The sequence below is a fragment of the Anoplolepis gracilipes genome, chromosome 11 (assembly GCF_047496725.1).
Source record: "Anoplolepis gracilipes chromosome 11, ASM4749672v1, whole genome shotgun sequence".
Classification (NCBI taxonomy): domain Eukaryota; kingdom Metazoa; phylum Arthropoda; class Insecta; order Hymenoptera; family Formicidae; genus Anoplolepis; species Anoplolepis gracilipes.
The window spans coordinates 4,366,352-4,385,840 of NC_132980.1; the positions used below are offsets into that span (position 1 = coordinate 4,366,352).

Sequence of the window (19,489 nt, forward strand, 5' to 3'; positions counted from 1 at the left end):
CAGCAAACATTTGGCACACCCATGGGCTCTCCGCTCTCCCCCATCATTGCGGATATCACTTTCCAAGATCTTGAGAACAGGGCTGTCGCGGCTCTTCCATTGACTCTTCCGTTTTATATAAGATACGTTGATGATGTTGCGTTGACGGCCCCTCCCGCAATGTTTCATATGATTGTGAATACTTTTAATTCTTACCATCCGAGACTACAGTTCACTATTGAGGAGAGGGACGACAATAGATTGAACTTCCTCGATGTCACGATCATTTCAAACAACGGATTCATTTATTTCAATTGGTTCCAAAAACCAACATTTTCGGGAAGATATTTGCATTTTGAGTCTCGACATCCGCTATGCCATAAACGCGGCATCGTCATCGGTTTAACGGATAAGGTTCTTCGTCTTTCTCATCCAAGGTTTTACCAGACGAATTTCGAATTTATTATCAACATTCTCCTAAACAATGGATATCCGTTCGCTTTTATTTTTTATACGATTAATGAACGCTTAAAAAAAGTTTTTTTATCTAATAACGACAATAGGTTATGTAATAGGATGTTTAATCTTAATGACGATATTACCACAACGACTAATAACTATATTGACGATAATAATTTAACAACAAGTAAAGTTTCCTATTTTAACATTCCATATAAAGGACATCTCGGAGCGATTCAGCACGTGTGTCAAGGATTTAGATGTGCGTATGTCCTACACGGGAATAAATAATTTACGCAGGTTCATAACTGTAAGAAAAGATAGATTACATATAGGTGCAAAAAGCAATATAGTATATAAGATTAATTGCGCCGACTGTAACGCGTCCTACGTGGGACAAACGGGCCGTCTATTGAATACTAGAATTAGGGAACATAAAAAGAATCACATATCTGTCATTGCGAATTATAAGTCATTAAACCATGACTTTAATTGGGATGAAGTTGAAATCTTGGATGAAGAACCTTTTTTTGGGGAAAAGATTGATATCCGAGATGATTCACATTAAGCGCCAAACGAACTCTTTAAATCTCCAGAGCAATACATTTAAATTAAATGAGGCATGTTTAGCAATCATTGACGATCTTTCTAAAATTTGATTTTTGTGTTGTTATTTTTGCGCGTGTTTGCGATTGTTTTGTATATGGGTGTACCTGTGTACTCTCATGACATTGCTTGTTTATTTTATTTATCAGTTAAGTATCGTTTGTCATGCGACGAGGTTCGTGATTATCTCTGCCGTTCTTAATTTTCCGTCTGAGTAAGTAAGTTATCTCAACCCAGAGGGCACATGTTTCTAAAAGATGACTTAAACATGACTTAAAGACGTCTCATTGTTTTTTAGATATCTTTAAGATGTCTTTTAGCCTTTCTGTGCCGTATGAGAATTTTAACAACATATTCTACCTTTTGAAAGTTTCACGTGGGTATACATGTGTTGATTAGTACAGCTCTCCTTGCGCCTTGCACCGTTTGGGAGGTTCTTGCATCGGTTGTGTGTTGAGACCGGTGGAGATGATTATGTATTAATATTATATCCCTTACGTATGTATCGATAAAGCGATCTGTCTACGCGGTTTTTATGGATTCTTACGTCATTGTATTTATCTTAATTTTAATCTGTAATGTATATCACTGAATAAGGCTCGAAAGGAGTCCGAAACTGATTTGCTGAATAAACGGTGGATTATTGGAAGTGGTTGTATACTACCTCACGCCCTACATCTGCGTCGGCTCTCTATTGCCTGTCTAATTACATATTATTATTTATTAATATTTAGAGCCTGTAGTAATTTTGTTGAATACTGATAAGGTTTTTGGCAGTTTTCTTTATCCATGCAATAAATGTTGGTATTCTTTTACTTTTGCCTAATAAAAAGTTCTTATTCATATGAAACTACGTTAGTAACAATTTCAATTCCAATATAGGCACAAGACAAATATATGCATAAGAAGCAGTTATTGAATGTGCCACAACTAAAGAAAGAACGCAACAATTTATAGCGCAGCGCCTATAGCACGAAGTTATCTTGTTTTCTCAAAATTGATTCGTGGAATCCATATATTATTATACATGGATGGATATAGCTTATGATACTCTATATATATATATACAGGGTGTCCCAGAACAACCTTCCGTCCGTAAAATGACGTATTTCTGACACAATTCTAAGACAATTTTTCCTTTACCAAAATTTGATTTGAAGCGTAGTTTTGAGTTATAAGCAAAAACAGTTAGCAAATCACATGTCGAGTATAGAAGGCAGGCAGGAGCGGCGCGGCGCACCGCGAGCGCGGGTGCAGCTGATCGTCCGACGAGTGATTACCGCCGCATGAGTCGCTAACTATTTTATCTTATAACATAAAATTATGCTGTAAATAAAATTTTGGTAAAGAAGAAAATGTCTTATAATTACGTCAGGAATATAAAAGTTACTTGCAAGCAATAAACTGTTTCCTCTCTTTTTTTTATTATTTTTGGGATAAAAATTAAAAATATTTAAACTAGCTGGGAGCAAAAAATGTGGAACGCTTCACGATTTTGCGTGTCATCCTTGCGCAGGGGCCATGCTAATCTTCTCTGTATCGTTCCAATTTTAGTATATGTACTGCCGAAGCAAGTACAACTACACCGACGAAAGAAACTCTTTATAAACTCAGCATTATTGCAAGTGTACATGCGAGAAAGTAAGTGATATTTTCCACCTAGTGGCGAAACGATATACTATATTAAAGGAGCAACTAGATTTTGACTAGTTTGAATGAAAATTTAAATACAATAATATATTTTTGTTGTACTATTAATAAAAGGAAATAAGAAAAATATATAAATTAATTATGAAGATAAAATGTAAAAAAAAATATTTTACTTTTATGTGTGTACTAATTATATCACATAAAAGTACAAAATATATTGCCCAAAATAAGAAAAAATATATTAGATGTTTATATACTATATACATATATATATATATATATATATAGAGTGTCAAAAGCTATATCCATCCATGTATAATAATATATGGATTCCACGAATCAATTTTGAGAAAACAAGATATCTTCGTGCTATAGGCGCTGCGCTATAAATTGTTGCGTTCTTTCTTTAGTTGTGGCACATTCAATAACTGCTTCTTATGCATATATTGGAATTGAAATTGTTACCAACGTAGTTTCATATGAAAATATATATATATATACACAGGATATTCCAGAACAACCTTCTGTCCGTAAAATGATGTATTTCTGACACAATTTTGAGACAATTTTTCCTTTACCAAAATTTGATTTAAAGCATAGTTTTTTAGTTATAAGCAAAAATAGTTAGCAAATCACACATCGAGTATAGAAGGCAGGCAGGAGCGGCGCGGCGCACCGCGAGCGCGGCCGCAGCTGACCGTCCGACAAGTGATTATCGCCGCATGAGTCGCTAACTATTTTATCTTATAACATAAAATTATGCTGTAAATAAAATTTTGGTAAAGAAGAAAATGTCTTATAATTACGTCACGAATAAGTGTTCCTTAAAATAACGTCGGACGCTGCGATCAGCTGATTGCTACACGCAATGTGTCTCTCAGCTGAGCCGAAAAATCAATATATTGATCGGTCTGAAGTCATCGACGACAATGTCGATGACAATCGAAGGAGCGTCGCCGTCGCGGAGACGGTTATTTCTCTCTCTCTTTCTCTCACTCACTCTGTCCCTTTCTTTTATGCACACACTCAGACATACACGCATCACGTGTAGCAATCAGCTGATCGCAGCGTCCGACGGCCGGCGATCCGGAACAACTTTGGGTCATCAAAGTAACGTTATTTTAAGGAACACTTATTCGTGACGTAATTATAAGACATTTTCTTTTTTATCAAAATTTTATTTAAAGCATAATTTTATGCTATAAGATAAAATAGTTATGCGGCAGAAAACACCCGTCGGACGGTCAGCTGCGGCCGCGCTCGTGGTGCGTCGCGTCGCTCCTGTCTGCCTTCTATATTCGACGCGTGATTTGCTAACTATTTTTGCTTATAACACAAAAACTACGCTTCAAATCAAATTTTGATAAAGGAAAAATTGTCTTAGAATTGTGTCAGAAATACGTCATTTTACAGACGGAAGGTTGTTCTGGGACACCCTATATAAACATCTAATATATTTTTTCTTATTTTGGACAATATATTTTGTACTTTTATGTGATATAATTAGTACACACATAAAAATAAATAAATAATATTAAAGACCTATAATCAAAGATGCGCTAATGGCGAACACAATTTTGATTGGTCATTTGAATCACGTGTTTTATCCGCCATTACGTGCCCATGCTGGGCAAGTATATCAGATCAAAAATATATTTGAACAAGAAGCATCGTAACAACTCTTCGTCCATTATTCTACAACTCTAAGGAACTAATTTATGTCAATCGTTGTTAATAATTGACCTCGCATTCTTGTTCTCCCCTTTGGCTTACCAACCAACGGTGAAACTCTGCAACGTCATGACAACGCGAATTGAATCCGTTTTTTCTTGTTAATGTGATGCAAAATCTGACACCATATTGTAATGACCTTTGTAATAATTAAGAATTGACTAACTTTGCGAAATATGAATCCGACACTCAATGTTAATAAATTGTAAACAAATATTTTCGACTACCACAGACACGGTTTAACATGAATGTAATTAACGCTGAAGAAAGTCTTAAAGTAGACCGAAACGTTCGTTTCCTTATATATGTAATTTAATTTTATAAGTAATAAAAAACATATTTGCGCTCCAAGAACAGCGATTTGCTCCTATTAGCCATTAATTTATATCAATGTTATACTTTTTAACTTAAGAGCTTTCCTTCATATCAAGTATATTAGGTTAAAGAAATGTGTCGTCAGAAATTATAAGGTAAGATCGTATTTTATGTAATATTAGATGTAATGTATAATATTAGAAGTTTATAATATAGAGTTATTCTATATTTTTGTCTTATTTAAATTTTTTTATAAAAATATAAAAATTTTTAAGTACATAGAACTATATATGTATACATTTACTTTTCCAAATAAACTCTTGATTGTGTATATAATTACTCTCTTACGTAATTTGTTATATATATATATAAAAACCTAACCTAGCCCCAGCTGGTCTGTCTTCAGTATGGGTACAAGATGGCGGACAGGAGTCATGATGGGAAGCCATTAGCGCATCTTTGATTATAGGTCTTTAAATAATATAAATTCAACCACTTATAAATCATTATATATACATATTTATATACCCAGTAAACAAAATGCGCGTAACATGCTAGCAGATTGGCAACAGATTTACGTAAAAGTTGCTAGCAAATCTGTTATGTTCTCATTAGGCTTATAATTTGCTAGCAGAGCGTGCTCACAGATGTCAGATTGGCGGCAGAAACCGATTAGGATTTATGTAACTTGAGATTAGGTAGAGGTCAGATTGTCGAGAGAAAACAAGCAAGATCTGTGGGCGCACAATCTGGCAGAAATGTAGCAGAATCTACAGCTTTTAATCCTTCATAAAATGGTATATTTGAATGAATTTAAAAGATCTCGATATTCATTCTTTATTTATTTAGTTTCAAATGAAATCTTAAGTAGCAAAATAACGTCATAATAACGAAATTTTGCTCACAAAATGAGATATCTTAACCCAGATAGTCAAATGCTAGCAGCGTGTCGATAGTATGACAACAGATCTAATCATGACTTTACAGCAGATTCCTATTTACTGTGTCCGCAATTGTTTACTTTCTACCGTCATAAATTTTACTAGTATAGTATAAGAGCAAAAATGCAGCAAAAATTAAATATAGGTTACCGTTATATCATGTCAGTAAAAATATAGACAGTATTATTATTAGATTTGTTATATCAATTATTGATAGTAAAAATGTATTAGAAACGGAATACGTTTTGTCATGATACGATCGCAGAAATACAGCAAGAATAGAACATGCTTGTCATGACAGCTACTATCGGCAGAAACATGGCAGAAATCGTGCATAACTTAATGTCATAATGTAATGGCGGAATCGTAGCAGGAATAGAGTATCTGGGTAGTGATTATGTAACTTTTTCCTTTAGGTAAAAACGTGAAAAGTGAAAAAGGTATGTGTTTTAATTGCTTAATTTTTGGAAATTAACCAATTAAGACAAAGAAAATTTTCATTTTTCATCTTTCCACCTTTAGAAGAAAATTATACATAATCGATATCCTCCGAGGTCTAACAAATCACTCCTTATACGTTTTTTTCGATCTGTTGCCGAACGCTGTATAAAAATCACAAGACTTGCGATTTTAATTTTTATAATATATTTTTCATAGATTTCGAAACGCGCATGTATATTTTTAATAACACACACGTATATCTCGCAAATACATGAAAACTAAAAATTATATTTTTCTATATAAAATAAAAATATTTATCCACTGCGATAAATATTAAAAATTGATAAAGTTATTCAAATTTTCAGTTTGTTTAACAAACTGAATATAACTTTCTTATTTTATTTTAATTATATATATTTTTTTATTAAAATTAAAAAATTTGATATCTTTTAAGATATTTTATTTTTATATGATAATTAAATAAAATCATATATGATATCAAATAATTTTATTTAATTATCATATAATATTATATATGACTATATACTTGGTAAGACATGATCAGATATTGACAAAATCCATATATGGCCAACTTTTTTTCCCGGGTATTAATATACAGGGTACGAAATGTCGAAACCTCTTAATATTTCCGAAAATATAAATTAATATTATTATAATTAATATAATTTCGAAAAAAAGTTTTATACAAGAGTTGTAGGGTTTTATATTTAATTATAGTGTTTTGAAAAGCTCTCGAGATAAGCTTCAAGAATATGTAATGCAAAGTAGGGGGTTTTAAGAAATTGATGGTGACCTTAACAAAGCTATTCAAGGTCATAATAATATTGCCATATAATGCGCCTTATAAAAACCTATAACTTTTGTATGAAACATTTTTTTCAAAAATTCGTATTTTCCGAGATATTAAGGAGTTTCGATACATTTCATACACCCTGTATAATAACACATTTTAAAATGTAATGTAGATAAAATAAACTGAATATTTTATAGTTAATATTTAAACTCTTATTTTATATTTTAAATTTAGACCATAAACAGACGACTTTTTTTTATTCATTCGGACACATTTATCTGTCCGATTTTCCAAAAAATCAGTTTGATACATCTGAATCCCCTATAAGGTGCTTGATAATTGGTGGAAAATCTAAACTTTTGAAGTTAAAAGATTAACCAAAACTACATTCTTCAGTTAATTTCAGATAGAATTTACTCTAATATAATAGAATTTTAATTTAAGGCTTAATTACAAAGATTTATACTCGTAATGATAAAAATTGGAAATTTGCAAAAAATGATAATCTTTCTTGATATTTTCACTGAGGAAAAACCGACTCCAAATGATCTCAAGAATCTGCCATTAGCAGGTTTTTCACCAATTACCCTGTGTATGGAGAAATTATATCAAACATTAAACTGACAGAAATAGTTGTTACAATTTTATTATAGCTTCATTTTGTAAGTTTTATATTCTTTCATGACAAAATTTGAATATATGTAGGTATAAATAGCAAATAATACGTCATATAACAGTAAGCAAACGAATTAAGGCTGTAGATTCTGCAAATCTGTTGTCAGATTTTATAAACAAGCTCTGCTTTTTGGCACCAATTTGTCAATTTCGTCGGTAATAGCAACTTTTGTAAATTTGTAGCCTTTTTGCTGAAAATAGTTGATAGCAGAAACTTGGCATGATCTGCTTTTGACAGACTTAACTTCTTTTGTTATATACAAAGTGTCTGAGACTACCCGTACACCTCTTTTATTTCGGAAATAGAGCATTTTAGAGAAAAATGTTTCAGACAAAAGTTTTATGGTTTCGAGGGGGCCATAAGATGGTACCATTAGTTTGACCTTGAATATCTACAAAATATTTCGGAAAATCTGGATCGCGCTCGGATCTTGCCTTAAATAGCTAGATTATGTCCGAATTGCGCCTTGACTGATCGGACAATGTAAGATAAGACTATCGGAAAGTGAATACTATTTTACGAGATATTTTGTAGGTATTTTTATCAAAATACTGAAGTTTTAACAAAAACTTTGAACCCTTATGACTCGATAAATACTTAATAAAAAATATTTTATTATAGTGTTTTGGAAACCTCTCGAGGTAAACTACAAGAATATGCAAAAATATATAGGATGTCCCATTTAAAAAATTCTTCAAGGTGATCTTTATATGACCTTCAAACGACTATTCAATATCAAACTAATAGTACTATCTTATGGTCCTCTCGAAGCCATACAACTTTTGTTTGAAACATTTTTCTCTAATATACTGTTTCCGAAATAAAAGGGGTATATATATATATATGTATATATACATATTGTGACCGTGTAATTTTGTTAGTTGTTATAAATGTTCCTTCGACTAAATTTTGGCTAATAGACTGGTCCGCGGCACACCTTCGGCTTTCGGCGCGATCGCTTTTCCCAATCGATATTTTCCTCCCGAACGACAACGATATTCGGCGTCAGGCGCGAAAATCCGCGCCACTCTAAATGATAATTTCACCTCACGCGAAAAATACCAAGATAATCACAATCGCGACGGTAACTAAAGCGACTAGCCAGTTTCAATAAGGAGAGGGGGTGCTTCGTAAGGAGCGATACGGAATCGAGAATCGATAGTGTTAGGCGTTGAATTATTTCAGTAAAAGATACAATGATATTAAATATGAATAAAAGATATATTTGACAAGAGATATTTGAAAATGGAAATTGAATATGCAGGAGATCTATAGAAATGACGTTTGACTTTACAAGAGAGAATTAAAATTATTTAATGACAACTATGCGTAGTGGCCGTACTCGTTGAGCACGTGAAGGGCGCGTGATGACGCGGCACCGCGGCCGAGCGAGAAATATCAGATTACGCTCGATTTCAGATATTCTTTATAATTTCGGAAGTCGCTCACGGCTTGTTAAGGTCGCGGCGATAGCACGAGTAAATATCGAAAAAATACCATAAGTCTCGGCCACAGAACGTCCGTCAATCGCGCGATTCACTTTGCAAGAGAGATATTCGATGGAATGCGCGTAAACACACGCGGTCGGCACGCATCGACCTTCGATATCGATCGCTACGACGTTTGTTTTTCGCTGTACGAACTATACGAAAATCTCCTCATACGTAAAACACAATTGTTCGACACAATCTTTACATGAATATTAACACTCTTATGGATTACTGTTATATAAATTGCTCCTGGATCGCGTGTCGATAGGCGGCACGGGATATCGAAGTCGCACGCGGCACGCGGTATACGAACTCGCTTCCCGACGGATACAATACGACAAGTACTATAACTCATACGCGACAACTAATACGACAATCAACGCGACAACAAAATTTTGACTATCGGCGATTATAGAGAGAGTTTATGCCCCTTTGCGATTCGGACGAAACGAAGCCCCTTGCGAAATTTTAAATGAGACGGTACATGCCGACGAATTCGTGTGCGATTAGGCCACCTATGGCCGTTATCGCGGCCCTTAGAGCCAATCACGGCCGTCACTTATCGCGGCCGATTCGACCTCGCTTATTGATCCGTTGATTTCTGCGAGGCAGCTTCCGTCCGGTGTTCTTGGCTTCCCCGGACCCCATGGTTAAGTCCGACCTTGCAGCTCCTTAGTCGGGGCTCCGACGTCTTTTACGTCGGAAATGGCCATCTCCTCGACCGTCTCCTTCGGGTCCTTCGCTCCGAGTGTGACCCTGCGGTTATAAATCTTTCAACGGCAGCCGATGTTTCCGCCGATTTAGCGATTATTAATTAAAATGCACACTTCTTACTGGGCGTGATCTCTCCGCGTCCACTTCGCCTCCGCTCGCCGTCGGAATCAGCCTCCTGGATCCCTGTAACTTCCGAATAAGATGTTGCTGCCGCCAAACTCACGCAAACAACGCGCGCAAACGAAAAAATATAAAATTCGCAAGAGCGCTCTCTTTCTAAATGGAGGACGCAGGCCTCGCGAAAGCTTCCCCGATCGGGCCTTTCGGCCCTTGTGACGGACAAAAAAAAACGTTACGTCACAACTCTCTCTTCCCAGGAGAGGATCGCGGAGGTCTAGACCGGCGACAGCGTCGACGGCCGCCAAACCTGCAACATTCTTAAGGGCACGAAAATTTTCCAAACAACAAAAACAAAATGAAATGAACGTGACACTCTTACGACTCTCTCCCTCTCTTGCCCTGTTCAGGGTACCGCTCGTACCTTGTCGGTTATCTATAACCCCTAGTAGCGAACATTCTCTCGTCATTCCGGACGTTCAGTACGCAAGCGCCTTCGAGGATCGTCTAGCCAGTACTAGGATAGGAAAGGTCAAAGGTGCAGAAAATACAGTCAGTTTGGGAGCGACCACGCCTTTATTGGGGTTCCCCTATACAAGGCCGGCACGGTCCGGCTTTGCGGTACAAGCTACCTCAGCAGCTATTCGGGCGGGAACTGGCCCAGGTGTCCCTTATCGGGGCGGTACGGCCCGAGATCTCGCCAGTTCTCGCGGCATCGGGGGCACGTCCTCAGCGTAACCCCTTCTCGTCCGCACCCGTAACAGTAGGTGCGGGATATTGGGAGTAGCGGTGCTCCCGCGATTGGCAGTTCCAGTACCGGTTGGCTAGTCGGGTCGATGAGCGGAAAGCCGCTGGGCTTCTTGTTCTGTCCACCGTCCTCGGGGCCCTCTGTAACGCTCCCATTGCGGGGGACTGGGATCGGCCTGAGCGCGTCAGCGTCGGTGACCCCGGGCGCGATGGCGGTGACCGTTCCCCGGGTGCTCCCTGTCGAGATCGCGACAGGCTCCGCGGCCCGGGTAACGCCTCGGGTGGTAGCTCTCGTCGTCGGAGCTCCCCTGTCTGTCTCATTATCGACCGGCCCTGGCCGAGGCGGGGCCTCAGCGGCTCCTCCGGTGGCCCTGGAAGATTCTTCCCGGTCTGGGTGGCCCGCTTCACGAGAGCCAGCGCGGCGGTCTGGACCCCTCGGTGGCGGGCCTCCTGGCCGGTCTGAGCGCCCACTTCCCGCGTTGGGGGAAAGTCCCTCACTTGGGCCCCGCGGGTCGTGTACCGCCGTCGTTACTCCATTTCCGCGAGGTCCAACAGCTCCCTCCAGAAACCCGAGTGCTCCTCGTGGACGGCGTGTAACAAGTCCGCGTAGCGGGGCCTGAAACGTCGTCACTTGTTAGCCATTCGTGGCGGTATTCTCGGCAGCTATGTAGGAGTAGGAAGGTGGTACAGCTTTAGATCCTTTATGTGCGCTTTATGTACGCGGTTACCGTTCAGGTCAGCGAGCTCGTCTACATCCGGCGACATCACTCGAGCAATACGGAACGGACCATGGAATTTTGGTGCCAATTTAGCAGCGATATTATGCGCCGTGGACGAGAGAACGTGTTGTCTTCGCAATACTAAATCGTCAACCTGAAAGACACGATCCGGCCGCTTCGGGTTATAGTAAATTGACTGTTTTCGGTAAGCCTGCTCCAAATTCTCCGTTATCCAATCGTACAAGGAGTGTAAACTCTCCATTCTCGCCGACCACTCCACCGTATCACTTCTTTCTACTTCCGTCACCTCCGCACATCGCGCGCGCATTGAGCCGGCAGCGTTGATTTCACGCCCAAGATTCAAAAAAGCTGGTGAGGTACCGATAGTGGTGGGCGGTATTATAGGCAAAGCGGAAATCTCTCAAATGATTATCCCACTCAAGGTGATCTCTCTCTAAGAAGGCAACTATCATCGTTTTTAAAACTCGATTGACGCGCTCAACGGGATTAGCCTGAGGATGGTACGGCGGAGTTGTTGTATGTGTAATCCTACGTTCGGTCACAAAAGTCTTTAATTTTCTATTAATGAACTCAGTCCCGTTATCCATCAGCAAGAAGCGGGGTGTACCTCAACGCAAAAGAACTTCTTCGAGGACCTCACAGATCTTTTCCCTGTTCGCGGCTCTTAACGCGAAACACTCCATCCATTTCGTGAATAAGTCTTGGAGGACTAAAACATGCGTGAAACCTGCCTTACTGCGGGGAAAAGGTCCCATAATATCGGCTGCTATTACCGTCCAGAGGCCCTCGACTACCCTACGCCCCATAAGATCGGCAGGGCTGTCCTGCTCTACTTTGGTGCGCTGACAGATATCGCATTTTCTGATATACGCGGCAACGTCCCGAAATATGTTCGGCCAGTAATACGCGATACCTAACCGGTGGAAGATTTTCTCGATGGCTAAATGTCCGGCCTGCGGTTTGTTGTGCGCTTCTGAGAGCCTCCTCCCTTAATTTGCTTGGTATCACTAATTTCCAATGATCTAGATCTTCTACTATATCCGAGATAATCGGTTTCGGTCTCAAGTAATAATGTTGACCGTCAACTATGCGCCAATTGGTCAGTCGTTTACCGTTCGCGATCTCTTCTACGCGTTTCCGGTACCACTGATCGGTGGTATTGGCAATGACATCTACCTCGACGGCAGCCATTACCCTTGTCTCGGTGTCACTCTCATACATTCGTGATAACGCGTCCGGTACGTGATGTAGGGCGCCCTTTCTATGCACTATCTCAAAGTCATACTCTAGTAGTTCTAACGCCCACCTCGCTAGTCGTCTCGTCGGATTTTTAAGATTGTGCAGCTATCTTAGACAACTATGATCGATAATAACCGTAAATTTATAGCCTTCTAGATAGGGTCGAAATTTTTTTATAGCCCATACGACAGCCAGGCACTCTTCTTCTGTAACAGAGTACTTCTTTTCTGCGTCTGACAAGGCTCGACTCGCGAAAGCTATTACGCGCTCTACACCGTCGATCGTTTGCGTGAGCACGGCGCCCACTCCCACCAAACTCGCGTCCGTCTGTAGGACAAACAGTACCTTAAAATCGGAACACGACAATGTTGGTACGGAAACTAAGTGTGAACGTATTTGTTCGAATGCGCGACTTTGCTCATCTCCTCACTCCCAGCGCTGACATTTCTTTAACAAGCGCGTTAGTGGTTCACTAAGCGTCGCGAATTGCGAAATGAAACGGCGGTACCACGACGACATACCAAGAAATCTGCGTAATTGCTTCAAATTGCGGGAGCTGGATAATCTAAGATCGATTGAACTTTTTCCGAATCTACGGTTAGCCCCTCTTTCTGCACGACAAATCCAAGATATCGAACCTGCGAGCGACAAAACTCGCATTTTTCGGGATTTATAGTGAGACCGGCAGCCGAAATTTTCGCTAAAACACGCTCCAGCTACTCTAAGTGCTCTTCAAAGGTTGGTGTTACGATGACAATATCGTCTAGGTACGCAAACACTTGGGATTCCATTTCCGGCCCGATAAGTTTGTCTAAGAGACGTTGGAAGGTAGCGGGTGCGCCAGTCAAACCGTACGGCATTCAAGTGAAATGGTATAAGCCTTTTCCGGGGACGCTAAAGGCCGTAATCTCCCGGCTCTCCTTGGCCAGGGGTATTTAGAAGTACACCTGACTCAAGTCGATGGTAGAGATATAACGAGTTGCTCGTAGCTTATCCAGTATACCGTTCATAATCGGTAATGGATATGCGTCCTTCTTTGACACACTATTTACTTTACGGAAATCTAGACAGAAACGATATTTTCCATTTGGCTTTTTCACCATTACGATCGGATTAGACCATTTACTGAACGACGGTTCGATAATTCCGGTAACCAACATTTTGTCAACCTCTTCGCGAATCGCGTCTTGTACTTTCGGCGACGCCAAATAACAACGCTGTTTGATTGGTCTATGTTGTCCGACATCCATAACGTGCTCGGTAAGAGAAGTGACACCAGAGTTCACAGCCGGTTCCGGAATCTTGTCTTTTAAAAATCGCTTCAAGCGGCTGATTTGCGAGGAAGTTAATTCGGGGAGTCCCGAACACACGCGGGGAGTCTCGTAGAAGGTCGCGAAGGCGTATCGTGTCGTGGAGTTATCCGCGAAATACCATTCCGGCATCGAAAAATCCACACTAATACCGAATTGACAAAGAAAATCCGTGCCTACGATACACGGAACGGCTAAACTCGACAACAAACAAGCGGATATTACGCGACTCCGGCCCTTCAGCACTAGCGACACGTCGATTTCCTCTTTGACCTCCGCTACCTGTCTGTTCGCGGTGCGGATTCGCGTCACGCGCTTACTCTCTATCGGCAGCCTTAAGTCTTCGAGGATCTTGATACCTTCTGCGTCGAGAATCGTTCGATTCGAGCCTGAATCTACCAATGCTAACAGAATTCTCCCCTGGATACGGATTTTAACGTAGCGAAGGGGTGGCAGCTCCGCGGCATTTACGGAGTCAATCGTATCGTAGGACAAGCTCGAAATTTCGCGGGTATCGTCTACGCAAGCCCTCGGGGTGATTGATGTCGACGGAGCTCGTTCTATCGACTCCCCTCCTCGTTTCCCGAACACGACGGACAAGTTTTAACGGTAACGCTCGCTTTGCCACAACGGTAATAATAAACGCGCTGAGGGTTAAGACATTCTCGCGCGATATGGCCGGTTTTCTCGCAATTCCAGCATTTACTCCCGGCCGGGAAGAAGCAGTAGCTGAAGAGGTCGCCTTTGACGTACTCGCGGTGGTAGCGGTCGCTGAATCCGACTCCGAAGTCGCGGGCGAGGCGGGGGTTTTACGCGACGCGGTCTTCTTTTTACGGGAGTTCTTCGACTTCGACGTTGTCTCGGTATCCCCGGCAGCTAATCCGGCAGCTGCGATAGCGGTTTTCGCTTCTTTGCGCGGAGCCCGGTAGGCTAAGTCTGGAAAGATGGATTGTTCCGGTCGTGGAGGCGCTCAGTACTGGCCCACCGCTTCATAACTTTGTTCGATCCGCGCTGCGAGGGCTTCTAAGACCGCGAAATTGTACACATCCCGCCGGTGTACCGCGATCTGCAAGCGGGGGAGCATGTTGTGATGAGCGTAATTAAGCTGTTTCTCCAGACTCCACGGCGGATCTAATTGTTCAGAAAGGACCCTAATACACGTCAAAAAGTCTAAGACCGGTTCCCGTTTACCCTGCATACTTTCCGAACCGGGCTCGCCAAGCTCGAACGAACTGCATCCACGTCGCCCAATTTCCGCGCTCACTCCGATACCAATAAAGCGCGATTCCTAACAAGAAAAGCGGAATACATTTAAAGATCTCGGTATCGCTCACGAGAATCAAAGCTCGACCCTTGTCGATCCGCGTCAAAAACGTCTCCGCGTCGCTTCCACGCGCCCCCGAGAATTTCAAATTACATCAACGCATCATTTGATATACGTCGAGGGTCGACAAATGATAGCGATTAGGAGGCGGTTCTACTTCGCGGGACGGCAGCGGTAAGGACGTCGGACACGCCGGAGGTCGTGACGTGTCGCTGTAGAGGCCTTCGTTCGGGGCCGCTCGTGACTCGATCGGATGAGGGCTGTCCGGTAACACTGGGGCCCCCTGTGGGACTTTGGGTCTTGCCGACGGTCTCAACAGTACGGCGGTGCGCGGGGGTTCCCACCCCAATTGCTCACACTTCACCGTTTTAATTAATTGCGATCGTAACACGGCCACTTGTCCCTCGTCGCTCTGTCCGCGCTGACGCAACTCCTCGCGAAGCTATTCTAACGTTAACGTAGAAATCTATTCTAATTGTTCCAATTGTTGTTCCCCGTCCGTACTCATTTTTCCCGACAACTAAACGCGAACGCGCTGAGTATATCCGAATGCAAAAACCGATAGCCAACAACTCGCGATGACACTCCGCGGTGCGACGGACCTCTCCGAAATCGCAACGAAAACGAGGCTTCAATTATGAGGATTTTCAGAGATCGACATTGTCAGGCACCACCGCAAATAAGTCCCTATTAAGATTCAGACGGAAAACGGAACCGACAGCTAGTTAGGCAAAACGCAAAGGTCACCCGATATATTTTCCTCGCGACGGTATTTTTCGATAGAGCAAGCCCACCGAAACGAAAAAAGCCACTAACACAACAAAAAAATCACTCCCCGATTAAATCCACACAATGACACGCGAAATTCCAAGGACCGTTACAAAAAAAATTTTTCGCGATATATAATTAGACACACTATATAATACAATAATCACGTGAAAGAAGCGGATTAATAACAACAAAATTCAAACAAATGCAACACATCGTCAATATAATCGTTTTCACGACTTTCACAATAATAATACACAGACGATGGTGTTGTGAAGTCACCTTAATAGGCGATCATCGATAATAAACAGGTGTGCGAGAAATATCTTCCAAATAATAAAATTAGTACGCCACAACAAAAGAAAGATATATAATCAAAACGTTTGACACGAATTGACAAAATAAATTCACAACATCATCACCAAAATATTTTCCAGCAAGCTTCTCAATAATTCAAAACAATCAAATATATATTCAAGTTCTCTGTTCAAAAGATCGCTGCTACTTAGGCAATAATAAAGATAGACCGGTAGCAAATATTGAAGGTCGCTTCGCCATTCGCAAATAATTCTCTCCTTTATAATATCAAAATAAAAAAACATTCGGTACACATGATATGATGTCCTGTGCGGCAATAACAAAAACACACATAAGAAAAAAAGAACGGAAATAAACAACAAAGAGAAAAGATGGAAATTATTCCAAAAAAAACTCTTACGCTATCGATATCTCGACACTCGTTTTGTGGGTTCCACGTTGGGCGCCAATTTGTGACCGTGTAATTTTGTTAGTTGTTATAAATGCTCCTTCGACTGAATTTTGGCCGATGGGACTGGCCCATGGCACACCTTCAGCGCGATCGCTCTTCCCAATCGATATTTTCCTCCCGAACAACAATGATATTGGGCGCCAGGCGCGAAAATCCTCACAGCTCTAAATAATAATTTCACCTCACGCGAAAAACACCAAGATAATCATAATCGCGACGGTAACTAAAGCGACTAGCCAGTTTTAATAGGGAGAAGGAGTGGTTCGTAAGGAGCGACACGGGATCGAGAATCGATAGTGTTAGGCGTTGAATTATTTTGGTAAAAGATACAATGATATTAAATATGAATAAAAGATATATTTGACAAGAGATATTTGAAAATGGAGATTGAATATACAGGAGATCTATAGAAATGACGTTTGACTTTACAAGAGAGAATTAAAATTATTTAGCGACAACTATGCGTAATGGCCGCACTCGCTGAGCACGTGAAGGGCGCGTGATGACACGGCGCCGCGGTCGAGCGAGAGATATCAGATTACGCTCGATTTCGGATATTCTTTATGATTTCGGAAGTCGCTCGCGGCTTGTTAAGGTCGCGGTGATAGCACGAGTAAATATCGAGAAAATACCATAAGTCTCGGCCACGGAACGTCCGTCAATCGCGCGATTCACTTTGAGAGAGATATTCGATGGAATGCGCGTAAACACACGTGGTCGGCACGCATCGACCTTCGATATCGATCGCTACGACGTTTGCTTCTCGCTGTACGAAAATCTCCTCATACGTAAAACACAATTGTTTGACACAATCTTTATATGAATATTAACACTCTTACGGATTACTATTACATAAATTGCTCCCGGATCGCGAGTCGATAGGCGGCTCGGGATATCGAAGTCGCACGCGGCACGCGGTATATGAACTCGCTTCCCGACGGATACAATACGACAAGTACTATAACTCGTACGCGACAACTAATACAACAATCAACGCGACAACAAAATTTTGATTATCGGCGGCTATAAAGAAAGAGACTTTATGCCTTTTTGCGACTCGAACGAAACAAAGACCTTCGCGAAATTTTAAATGAGACGGTACGGCAACAATTACGCGACGGCGAAATATTATTTCCCCGTTAATCGGGATAACTCAAAACACGATAATTGTGACAGGGCAAAAGTCGTCCGAATCGCGTGAGTTACTGGTTTGGCGGTCTTATAAAAATCCTTCGTCTTTTGTCGTCTTGTCTCGCTCGGGATCGCAAAAGTTCCTGGGCCACTCGTCCTCGATAGCTCGCCGAAGTGACGAGGGTGAGGCTTGCGAGAGACACGCCGGCGAATTCATGTGCGATTAGGCCACCTATGGCGCTATCGCGGCCCTTAGGGCTAATCACGGCCGTCGCTTATCGCGGCCGATTTGACCTCGGTTATCGATCCGGGATCCATTGATTTCCGCGAGGCAGCTTCCCTTCGGCTCGGTCCGGTGCTCTTGGCTTCCCCGGACCCCATGGTTGAGTCCGACCTTGCAGCTCTTTAGTTGGGGCTCCGACGTCCCTTACGTCGGGAGTGGCCATCCCCTCGACCGTCTCCTTCGAGTCCTTCGCTCCGGGTGTGACCCTGCGGTTATAAATCTTTCAATGGCAGCCGATGTTTTTGCCGATTTAGCGATTATTAATTAAAATGCACACTTCTTACCGGGCGTGATCTCTCCGCGTCCACTTCGCCTCCGCTCGCCGTCGGAATCAGCCTCCTGGATCCCTGTAGCTTCCGAATAAGAAGATGTTGCTGCTGTCAAACTCACCCAAACAACGCGCGCAAACGAAAAAATATAAATTTCGCAAGGCCGCTCTCTTTCTAAATGGAGGACGCAGGCTCCGCGAAACCCAAGTAGCACGTATTCGTTTTAAAAACGTTTCACAAATGTTTCTGTGAAACGTTTTAAAACCGGCTTTCGAAAACGTTTTTGATTGGTATAAATGTCCACTTAAGAAACGTTAAGGGAAACGTTATTTTCTATCAAAAAAAAACGTTTAAGAAACGGTCAAAATACCGTTTTCTTTCCTTTATTTGTGAAAAATTTGTTTATTCAGGGATTCAATAAAATAATGCATATATATATATATATATATGCATATATATATATATATATATATATATATATATATATATATGCATTATTTTATTGAATCTGTGAATAAACAATCATATTTATTATATATATATATATATATATGCATTATTTTATTGAATCTGTGAATAAACAATCATATTTATTATATATATATATATATATATATATATTAAATTTAGTTCAATTTTATTAAAATATATATATATATATATAAATAATGTGTATATATATATATGTGCGTGTGCGTGTGTGTGTGTGTGTGTGTGTGCGTGGGTGTGGGTGTGGGTGTGGGTGTGTGTGTGTGTGTGTGGGGGGGGGGGGGTATAAACGCATTATTTTATTATTATTTCATAAGAAAACAAATCTTTTTCACGCATAAAAACTGTTTTTTTCTTTTATAAAATAAATATATGTATACAATATGTTCATATATAGTAGTTTATATTGCCTGTATATTATAATAAGATTATAATCAAAAATATATAAAGTACAAATCATAATAAAGTATTTTAAAATAAAGTTCTT

At 40.7% G+C, this 19,489-nt stretch overlaps 1 non-coding gene across 1 annotated transcript; it reads right to left on the reverse strand.

Moving 5' to 3' along the window:
- Positions 1-2,515: 2,515 nt before the first annotated feature.
- LOC140671510 (U6 spliceosomal RNA) lies at positions 2,516-2,622 on the reverse strand. Its single transcript, XR_012047752.1, has one exon. It is a non-coding gene; the product is annotated as a U6 spliceosomal RNA (small nuclear RNA).
- Positions 2,623-19,489: the final 16,867 nt, after the last annotated feature.